The sequence below is a fragment of the Amphimedon queenslandica genome, unplaced genomic scaffold (genome assembly GCF_000090795.2).
Source record: "Amphimedon queenslandica unplaced genomic scaffold, v1.1 AMPQUscaffold_13243, whole genome shotgun sequence".
Classification (NCBI taxonomy): domain Eukaryota; kingdom Metazoa; phylum Porifera; class Demospongiae; order Haplosclerida; family Niphatidae; genus Amphimedon; species Amphimedon queenslandica.
Genome location: NW_003546521.1, coordinates 103,232 through 114,831, shown reverse-complemented (window position 1 = coordinate 114,831; position 11,600 = coordinate 103,232). Strand labels below are relative to the sequence as shown.

At 35.2% G+C, this 11,600-nt stretch overlaps 2 long non-coding RNA genes across 2 annotated transcripts in view; both read right to left on the bottom strand.

Moving 5' to 3' along the window:
* LOC109584138 (uncharacterized) overlaps positions 1 to 9,856 on the bottom strand; it is a 26,195-nt gene extending 16,339 nt beyond the window's left edge. Inside the window, exons 1-2 of the long non-coding RNA XR_002185862.1 lie at positions 9,713 to 9,856; positions 9,544 to 9,651 (exon numbers count right to left, since the gene is read on the bottom strand). This is a non-coding gene — a long non-coding RNA (uncharacterized LOC109584138). The remainder of the gene's footprint in view (positions 1 to 9,543; positions 9,652 to 9,712) is intronic.
* A 158-nt stretch (positions 9,857 to 10,014) lies between these two features.
* LOC109584133 (uncharacterized) lies at positions 10,015 to 10,480 on the bottom strand. Its single transcript, XR_002185856.1, has 3 exons — positions 10,426 to 10,480; positions 10,132 to 10,220; positions 10,015 to 10,056 (listed from the first exon to the last, which is right to left on the bottom strand). It is a non-coding gene; the product is annotated as an uncharacterized LOC109584133 (long non-coding RNA).
* Between the last annotated feature and the right edge of the window lie 1,120 nt (positions 10,481 to 11,600).

Sequence of the window (11,600 nt, the reverse complement as noted above, 5' to 3'; positions counted from 1 at the left end):
ATAGATAATTAAGCCCTGTAATATTGGATTTAGTTAGACCATGGAAGGCTACAGTGACTGTTACTTTTAGATTTTTCAATTTCTAAACAGAAGTAAAGTTATATCACTTTAAAGGCATTTTTATATGGCTTCACTTTGAACACTTTTTCCAGAAAACTATAGTGAATTATACAAAGTATAATTTTATACTGAATCTTGAATGTGTTGTGCATTGACTAGAAGTAGTCTTGAAGTCAAAGTTACCTGCATAAATTTATTATGATTTTTTAAATTATTAGATTTTATTGCAATTTCAGATTCATGGTATGCCTAAAAATACAGTGAGAAAAGAATAGGACCAAACAGAAAGCATCACTTTATGGATACTTCTGAGGTAAATGAAAATTCTGTTTTTAAGTAAGATTCCATTCATCCTTATAGCCCGTGCATGGCCTGAATTGATGATCTGTATGATATGGCAATAGCTAGTTCCTTCATTTTATACCACAATGATTCGTACATGTATAATGTAATTACTCTGCAATTGTAAAGTTGATGGTCTTCAGAATTGGCTTTAATAAAATTGCAGGGTCCCTATATATTTCTTGCTCATTGATTCCATCATTGATAGTAGTTATCATGATTATAATAGCATAATTTATATATTATGACTCCAACTTTTTCTTTTAATATAATTAAGTTGATGTATTTGACAGTACAGATAGATTTGATAGAGTTTGTAGCTGAAATTCACAAGTTTTGCAATTTCTTCTAACAAACTATGCATGATTATTCATTGTGGGTGGGGTTCGAGGGCAATATACGTCATCAGTCATCACTTCCTGAGACACTCACATGGTCACTTCCTGTTTCATATCCGTGTGTTTGTAGTATCTATGGCCTTTTAGCATAAATCTCCGTCAGAACTCCGTCTTTTAGCATAAGTCTCCATTGGAACTCTGTCTCCGTCTTTTAGCATAAATCTCTGTCAGAACTCTGTCTCCGTCTTTAAGCATAAATCTCTGTTGGAACTCCGACTCCGTCTTTTAGCATAAATCTCCGTCGGAACTCCGTCTCCAACTCCGTGTTTTAGTTACCCCTGTTTTGTGATATAGTCATCAGAAAGGTGCCATTTTGCATCACGTGATACCAATGGAATGCAGCTGAACTTTGCAATTATTAATCAAAGGTCAACTGTGTCATACCTCCTCTGGGATTGACATAATGGGACATTACAGTTACTAATGACCGCTGTATTACTGTCTAAAAAAAGAAAATCCCGATCCGCCATCTTTCTTGATAGTAGGTGAGGTCTTAGGCATGTCATTTTTGAAAACGCATGCCGGTTGAGTAAACCAGAAATATTTCCTTTTTTCTGGTTATTTTATTGGCCTCGCCTACGCGGGGTATAGGTAGTTGTTGTGTCTGTCTGTCTGTCATTCATTCATTCTGTACAACTGAAATTTGTCTTTAATATATAAACAATAACTTTAGCACAGCGTGTTCTAAGCTCCTAGATCTTTCTTATTGACTTGGAAAAGTCTTTCTTAACTGTTTTGTGTTGCTCAAATACAAGTGCTAGGTACAGAAGCTTCAAAGTAAGAAAATCGAGCAGTTGAGCCAAGTTCCGTTGTGTTGGCACTTTAGAGATAGCTGGTAGCATTTTTCAGTAGATTAGAACATGGCCTTCAAAAAATATGAACAGATTTCTCTAAATCTTACTTGATGAAGAGTTATACTTACTTGAAATTGTTGAGGTCACTAGTCGTTTGTGAAGCGCTAGAGCAACAACTTGCTGGGTTATAGGTACTAAAGTACCTATACTATCTCAAATATACAAAGGCAGCAACTTTTCTGTCAGCAAGTTTATCATATATTGCTGATTAGTAAAAAAAAGTGAAGCTTCTTTCTCACATGGTCTTTTTGCTGCCAATCATTCCAGTTATGATAGAATGCCACACCTTTCAATCTACATGCATGCATGGAGGGGCTGGAGCTGCTTGCATGTATGTGCTGCAGTGCTGCTACTTCTGCAGGTATTCAAGAGCAAGTGCAACTGCAGGAAGCTAGTGTTGAGCAGACTCTCTTCATGCTGATAATCAAACAGCTATTGCAGTGTGGGCATGCACCATAGCAGCTATAGGGGCGAGGCCATGCACCGTAGGTGTCTCGTCCAGGGAGCATTTCCAGATCGGGTGCTTAAAGTTAAGCCTGTTAAGACTTCAGTTTCAGCATTTTGCAAAAAAATCTAGTTAAAGGAAGCCCTGAACTACTCATTGAAGAGTTACCCTGTCATTCTTGTGTTCAAAAGGAGAAAAATTCAGTACCTGAAAGATCTTTTTCAATATAGAGTATAGCCAGTTGATTTAGCTGACAATGATGACCGATAATGAGCTACTACAGGAAGGAGTCAGTTATACTAGCTGCAGGTCACTGTAAATTATGTCTCACTGAAGTGGCTGGCTGGCTTACTGTGTTTGGGCTATGCAGTTCAGGGTCATATCTAGGAATTTGGAAAGGGGGGTGCTGGGGGTACAGAATGCAAAGGAGAAGGAAATTAAGAGGCGCGCGAAGCGCGCCGCAATTTTGGCCACGCCCACTTTTAAGGGTTAAAACGGCGTTTTTCTTCATTTTTCGTCAATTACGGGTGGGGTCAAGATCATTCCTATGACTTCAAGCATACTGGCTCGCATACTGGTACTTTTGATCACTCTTTGAAGGACTGGAAACTGCTGAAATCATAATCAGGGTGCTAGATAACTTTAATAAGAGGCTTAGTAGTGATGCAAGAGTCCAGAACTTCAGTAATTTTTCTGAGCCCAGCCATAAGGGGGATGCTCAAGCACCCTCAGCACCCCCCTGGATACGCCCCTGCAGTTAGCAGCTTTTTTTCTCTACTAATTGAGCAAAATAATATATGACAATGATGAATTAACCATGTTATAGCTACTAGACAACTATTAATTAACTAGTAATTATGATGATGTCATCTTCCGGTAAGAAATTCTAGTAGGGCATTGCCCCTGGCCCTGCAACTGCCTAAGAAGAATTCCTGCTTGTGTGTGCTGGTATCAATAAATCTAATTAACTGATCACAAGATGTCATTAGAGGACAAGTGTTGGACTGCTTTTAAGAAAAGAGAATATGAAGAAGCTGTTCGCTTACTACCATTAGTAAAGGGACCAAATAAAATTAAAAGTTACTATATATGGAGTAATGCTAGTTTGCTTCATTTGTCTTCAATGCATGGCTGGTTAGATGTTACAAAAGATCTCATTACCAAATATCACTGTGATCCACGCGAAAGAGATAGTGATGGTCACACGTGTCTACATTGGGCTGCACTACATAATCAGGTTGATGTGATGAGATATCTCATTGATGAGTGTCACTGCAATCCAATGACTGTTGACACAGTCAGGCAGACACCTCTTCACACTGCTGCTAGTTGTAGTAATTCTGAAGCTATTGAATATTTACTATCAACTGGTAAATGTGATTTATTGGCTGAAGACTGTAATGGGGACACAGCATTTAAACTAGCTAAGGAGTATGGTCACACTGATACTCTTTCTGTCTTGAAGAAGTTTGGTGGTATAAAATCATCTCATCCAATTGATTCTTATGTTAACGTCCTCCTTGTGGGTAATCCTGGAGCTGGTAAAAGTACTCTTAGCAATGTCATCAATGACACAACTAGTTTTACTCTTCTTGGTTCCTTTAGAAATGTTGGAGGGGTAGTGCCCTGTACTGCTGGTATCATTCCTTATAAACTACAACATAGGACACTTGGTAACATCATTCTTCACGACTTTGCTGGTCATTCCGAATACTACTCCAGTCACAGTGCTGTCATTGAGAATCTATTACAAGGTTTTGGTGGTGTGTTCCTGATAGTAGTCAATATATTGGAGAAGGAGCTAATCAAACAGCTTCATCAGTGGCTAACAGTTGTCAGAAATGAAGTACAGAAAGCTCTTAATCAATGCCATGTTATTGTAATAGTCAGTCATGTGGATGAGATAAGTAATCCTGTTGAAAGGAGAAGGAGAAAGGAAAAAATACAGGAGATTATTGTAAGGGAAAGGTGTGATAGTGTCTTCTTAGATTGTCGTAAGCTTGGTGGGAGTGGTATGGATTCCTTCTTTAATAAGTTGTCTAGTGCCTGTGAGTCCATTCGTAGTACAAGTGGAAGGAATTTGAATCTTTATTGTCACATGATGTATGGTCTACTGGAGGAAAGGAAAGAGAATATACTGACCCTCTCTGATGTAATGTCTGCTGGTAAGGACAATGATGATTACTTTATACCAGATAAGAAAGAAGATGCCTTGGATGTTCTTGATTCATTGCACTCAACTGGTTTGATCAGTGTTCTTAAAAGTGAAGACAAGGAATGGGTTGTTGTAAATAAGGGTATACTACTAACTGAAGTGGATGGGATCCTCTTTGCTCCAGAGACATTCAAAGAACACGTTGACATTGCTAGCAATACTGGTATTGTTAGTGTGTCTGGTCTGACTAGACTCTTCCCTAAATATGATCCTGACATGTTGATCCGTTTTCTAAAAAATATGGAACTCTGTCAAGAAATTAGTCCATCTTTCCTAAGAATGACAAACCTCCATCAGTTAGCAGTGGAAGTGAAGGAGGAGGGAGGGACAGAAAGAAGAGGAGAAAGGTTGTTGTTCTTTCCATGTCTTTTGTCTACTGATAGACCTGATGAGATGACTAGTCAAGTGTACCAGTTTGGTTGGTGTCTACAGTGTACTAATAAACATCATTTCTTTCCTCCTCGATACCTCCACATCCTCTCACTACGTCTTGCTTATAAAATGGCTCTACCTCAAGAAGATGACAAGTTGAATCGTTACTGTACATTTTGGAGAAATGGTCTTCACTGGTTTGATGACAATGGTGTAAGAGTATTAGTAGAGATTGTGGATGAGAGCCAGTGTGTGCTAGTAATGATGTCCTGTAAAAAAGGTTACAGTGACAATATGGTGTCTCTAAGAAGAGATGTGATAGGAGAGGTAATGAGTGTTTATAAAGAATCCTGCCCCAGTCTAGAGGTAAAAGAGTTAGTTATTGATCCTAAAGAACTAGCATATCCTGTGATTACACTAAGGGAAAGGACAACTTATGGTGTATATAATGTACTGTTGGCGATTACGAAAAGGAAACCATTTCTTGTGAGTGATAAAGGACAAACAGAATTGAAGGAGGTCCTACCTGATGAATCATTATCAGATATTAGTAACCTGTCACTATTAGGAGGATGTGATATTAAGGTAAGAATTGACACACACAAACTGTTTGATACATTAATACAAGCACTATATAATCAAAAGGTCATTACTTTAAAAGGTAATTTTATTTCTTATTAAATTACTCAGTCTTTGTCATAATTGTGGGTTGTCATTGTGTGGCTTTACTACTAATAATATATACTTGTACATCTGTTAAACTCACCTTTCAGCAATACACTACTGATGTATATCATCTTGATAAACAAGCACAGTGACAAATATCAGTTATTATCATTATTATTGTATAGGAAGTGATTGAAATAACTGAAGAATTCAAGACACCATTGACTCCAAGAAAGCTAGGTATGTTATAATATGTACTATCACAATTGTCAAGTAGTGGGAGTGTAGACTGTATAGTGTATATACACATTATTAATTATTATTTTTATAGATTTTAAAGATCTTGATATTGTCATTAAAGAATTAACATCAGATCAACACTTGCCCTGTTCTGTATGGCGTAGACTAGGTCTACAGTTAGGATTATATGATCCTAGACTAGTGGATATAGACACTGACTATAGAGGACAGTCAGAGGAATGTTTTCATGCTTGTATGTCTGCCTGGTTAAGAGGAGAAGATAAAGTGAGAGAGAAAGGAGGTCCCAGTTGGTCATCATTAGCTACAGCACTGGATACAATAGAAGAGAAATCTATTGCTACTTACATTAGAGATAAATATTGTACAGCAAAGTAGTTGATTTACTAGTTCTCTGTTTGGTTGTGTTATTTGTTCATTTCTTATTCTATTATTTAAAAGATAACTACATTATTAAGTACTCAAGTCAAAACAAACCCTTAGGCCTGCTATTAGACAAAGAAGCAAGCAGTGTTCTGTCGGTCTACACGTATACTACATGTACACAATAAACAGTAGCATTGTTACTGTAGTGTCAATAGAGTCCATACATGTACTATAATAGAATCAATATTACTACTCTAAACAAGTACTACTTACTATAATGCCATTCCTAAATAGTATCATTTATCACGACTATAAATGTAGTACATGTATCATTGTTACTATAAATAGTATATCCTTTACCTCTGTTCCTAAGGAAGAATGACACTATGTCCAACTGCCTCAGTTCCAGTCCAGTCTCCAGTGCATTGAGAGGGAGGGAACATTGGTCCCAGCGGTTCAAGTGACACACCTCCTCAGCTACTGACGCACTACCATACATTAATACCTAATAATAATAATAATAATGATAATAATAATAATAATAATAATAATAATAATAACAATAATGATAATTTTTTTTAAATGATGATTAATAATAATAATAATAATATTAAATTAATTAATTACTTTTCTGTACAAGTCTTCTGGTGACAGAAGGAAAGCTGACACTGATAGTGAACTACAAACCAGATAAACCAGTTTGTCCTCATTAGTGGGCAGGATCAACCAGTTCCGACACGACAAACTAAAAAGTACATAATAAAACCACACCCACCAATTAATAATAATAATAATTAATGACTTACTTGGCTAATGAATAGTATCTCTCAGAAACCTTATAAATGACAATTCAATTGGTGGTTTTTGGTTCCTGTTCTTCATTCCTTGTTTTTCCGATCCTATTCTTATCATAATACACTATTACCAATCCGTTATTATAGTGGGGATACAATAGGGCGGAGTCACTGGTCACATCACCTTCAGCTGGAGGGAGTATACACTGTATGGGCTAACTAGTGCCGCGGTGGGTGGGGCTTGAAGACATGTTGTTCTGTTTTATATTCAGTGGTTTAGTTTTTCTCATACTAGTAGTACAAACATTGCTAGACTCCTCCCAGTCTCCACCCACTCCTTTACCAAGCCACGCCCCTCTACTACGCATGTATCACTTGTCGTCTGAAACCGGTTTGACTGGTTTGTCGTGCTCTTTCGGTAGTTTAGAAACCCTGCCTAGTGAGAAGCCATGCCCCTCATTAAGATTCATCCTATCAATGTTCCTCATTAGTCTATTGCATCGCTTAGCAATGGATAAATGGCCAACAAAATTTATGACGTATTTTGCTCCTTTTTCTTGTCTTATCAGTCCACTGTACCTCCCTCTCTCTGGCTCCTCCTCAAGGCTGATGGACGGGGCCTAGAACTGCTGGGTGGGCGGGACTCTCTTAGTTGACTTTTGATGGAAACTTTTAGAATAATGCGAGGAGAACATGGAAAAATAAAACCCTAAATTGACGGCAATGATGTAGTGGGTTTTAGTGGAGACACAGAGTTTCATTAAATCAGGAGAGATGAGATCTTATGAAATGAAGACAGGGACAAGGTTTGTAGGAGAGAAGGACCATCTAAACATAAGAAAAATAGATAGGAGGTATTTTAATTTTAATTTTATTGTATAATTTTAAGTGCTTACCTGAAGTGTTATAGCTAAACATTCTACAGTATTCCAGTGGATGAATGGCAGCAATGATCATAGCATTAGAGATACTGTAGACCACTGGATAATAATAATAATAATAATAATAATAATAATAATAATAATAATAATAATAATAATAATAACTGTAAATCAGGAAAATTATGTGGTATAAATTTTGTTTTTTGAAATTGTGCTGAGACTTAATTTTTACTAAATACATGTATGACTGTGTCTTGTAATGCTGAATGTGGCATATACTGTACATGTACATGTAATTGCATGCATGATCTAATTTTTTGCAAATTTCTAATCCTGAAAAATTAAAATCATAGTACAAATTTCCAGATGGTATTATTTTTATAATACTATTGTTGATAATGATGATGACGTAATAACAATTATAAATGTACATGTACATGTAAGTTAAGGATTATAATTGTACATTAGTAATGAAAGATACCTGTGCAAGTACATGTACCTGTAGCTCAATGAGAGTAATACAAAGAAATATTTTTAAAATGGGCATAATTTTAAAAATCTAAAGGCGGATTTACAATATGACATTAGGCCAGCGTACTGTCAATTTTTAATCAAAAGCGTGGGTGATTTGACCTTTTGACGCATGCTTTCTGCTGGAATAGAACCAGATTCTATTCCAGTGTCAATGTAATGTCAGGACTAGTGTAATATTGTAATTCCGCCTTAAGTCAAAATCAGCTCAAACTTCCTACATAGCATAAGGGCATCAATATGTATCAGAAATTATAATAAAAACTACAAGTGATTTTTAGCCAGTTTTTGGAAGAAAGCATGAGCTATAGTCTTGGGTAATTGGCACATAATTTTCCAGTTATGGGAGCTAATTTTTGGAAAACTACTCTTGGCAATAGCCAATGGTTTTTTTTCAAAAATTTGGCTTCAAAATCAACCCTAATTTTTAATTAAATATTTTGATGCATTACCAATTTTCCCTATAGAGCATGCTAAGTGAGCTAAACAGCATGAGCTTCATGAGCTGACAAGCACTACATGGCATTTGAGCAATTTCAAATTTTTTTTAAAATCCAAATTTGACTAGAATCAGTTCAAACTTTCTACACAACATAACTACATGTACATGTATATGTATCAAAAAAGTTATAAAAATTAAGAATTCTCTTTTTTCATTTTTGACGAAATTTGGCCAAAATCCCTGTACAGGGTCTTTGACCCAGTTTTAAGCAACTTTACAATTAATCCACTAAAAAGAGCTGATGCCAAAATTTTGTGAGAAATCCTTACACATTGATGTCTTTATGTTATGTACTACATGTACATTTGTATGTAGAAAGTTATTAACAAACAATTTTTGAGTTATGAGCATTTTAAAACAAGTTAATTTTCAAAAAAGTATTTTTTCTGATAATTAACTCCAAAATTACCCCAATTTTTCATTACATTTTAAATACACATTAATGTTTTTTATGCTATGCAGAAAGTTTAAGTTGTATCTGACAAATAATTTTAAGTTATAATTATTTTTAAAAGCAAATTGCAAATTTGCTCTAAACGACTCCAATATACATGTAGTACATTGTCTTACATCAAAACATAAATTAAAGGAATTCTGCATTACTACCATAGGGCACCTCTTATTCGAGGGCTGTAAATTTCGCAAATTTGCTTAGAAATCAATTTTGCAGATTTAATTTTTGTGAATTTATGTCGTCTGCCATCTTTTACTGTAATAATTTGATTTTTGTGGAAGTAAATTTCGTGAATCTCAAAGAAATCACGAAATTCGCAAAAATTTACAGCCATCAAAAAAAGGTGCTCTATGGCATTAAATTTTCTGATTTGCATGTACATGTACTTTATTTACACTCCCTTACTCTGTGAGTAATGTTGCTCTTGTCTCTAAGCTGATTCTCATCTCCAAATGCTCTCCTCCCATTTTAGTCTCTACCATCATACGGCATGTGGGCAGGGTGTAATAGATACTGTATAAACCAAAGGATAAACAAAGTAATGGACTGTATTAATGAGGGATCTTGTACCTACTTGGAGCAAGTAAAGGTTATTAGTCAGACCTCTGGCTAAGAATATTAGTATCTATAAACAGAGAGAACTGAAGGAAGGGTAGGGTGAGGAGACTCAGACTGTCAACTCCGAGGTCAACTCATTTACTGTACCTCTCATGACTCCACGTGGTTAAAAGGCAAGGTCTACCACGCCCATACCACGCCCCTGATATTTGATGCAAAAAAATTATTTGTGGTGAAAATTATATTTTTTGCCAAAAAAAAATTAAAATATTATGCTGAAAAATAAAATAACTTTCAATCCAAATTTCAAATTAGAGTCAAGCCTTGATGAATTAAGATTGAGTAAAGCCTTGCTGGTATCTACAAAAATAAATAATAAATTATTCTTGGAAGTATTTTTATTTATAATGACAAATAAGTTCATCTACAACAAACCTGAATGTCAAGTAATCTTTCAAACCTATACTTCTTGATTTAGCTCACTCCATTAGTGCAATCCTACCCTCCTTGCCTTCTGGACTAATCTACAGTATACAATTGTTGACAATAAAACATTTGATGCTACAATGCTAAATTTATTTATAAAAATCATTTTGTGGTACAAGGTGACAAACAACAATTTAGGCTTGACTTACATGCACAAAATATTCCTTGCCATCACCTCACCAATAACAAATGATGGCATGAGTTAAGTGTTAGATGAACATTATCAGTGTTAATGATTCATACCTTAAACATACCCTGGAGCAAGGTAATGCTCAATAGCTTTCTGCAAGTGCAATAAAGCTAGCTGCTTTCTGAACAGGTAATGGAAGACCAAGATTTGTACAATACCTAGATTGTAATGATAACAAAAAATTATTTTTATTCACTAACCACAAAATCAGCATTGCTGGGTTTGCTATGACGAATAAGTTTGAAGCATCTTCCTATTTCTTTCTTTGAATGAAATGATACAGCACATTATTTCTGCATAGAATTAAAAAAATACCAATAAAAATACAAATCTGTTAAAGAGCTACAATGCATACTGTATAACTCTAATCAGTATCAAACAAAATCATTACATAAATTACAAAAATAAAGGCAAGTAACCACAAAGTTTGAGCACTTATCTTTGACAAAATAAAATTTTCAACATTCAAGGGCATGCCATAGAAGTATATAAAACTCACAAAATTCAGCCTAAAATTAAAGTCACAAATTATCACCACAAAGCATGGTGAGCTGGAGCTGGTGAGCATTTTTTATGAGTGGACAAGCCTAGTCAACTTCAAAAGTTTATAAAAATGATTGGAATGAGCTCAACCTTCTACACAACATAAGAACATGTATAGGCTTTTAAAGAATTATTATAACAATAAGGCCATAGCATTTGGTTATTGGCCTGATTTTTGAGCAGCTTTAAGAAACTCTTAAAAATAAAAAAATCCATACACAACACAAGGACATATATGTATTAGAAAAATTATAAAAGTGGAGAGTTCTCAATGCCAAAGACCTGTACTATAGTACAGGGTATTTTAACACTGTATATGATAACTGGCACAAGCTACATTGAGTTACTAATAAAACTAGTACTATGGAACTAATAAAATATTAACTGTTCCCTTTTTGCACTCAGATGGTCAAGCTTTTCATTATCCCTCAAAAGGGGCTCTTCTTCTTGAAACTCATAGTGCTGAAATGAGGAAGTGAAATTTAATTTTGAACAGCAATGTCCCTTCATTACTATGTATATGTGAATTACTACAGTAATCAGGAAAGTAGTCATTGACAGACTAACTGATAATGCAGTTATTGCTGTTATAGAAGTTGTTCCAAAGTTTGATTCAAATTCATTTATCAATGCTATTGATAATGCTGTTATACCAAGATTAGCCATGTAGAATAATTCCAGTATA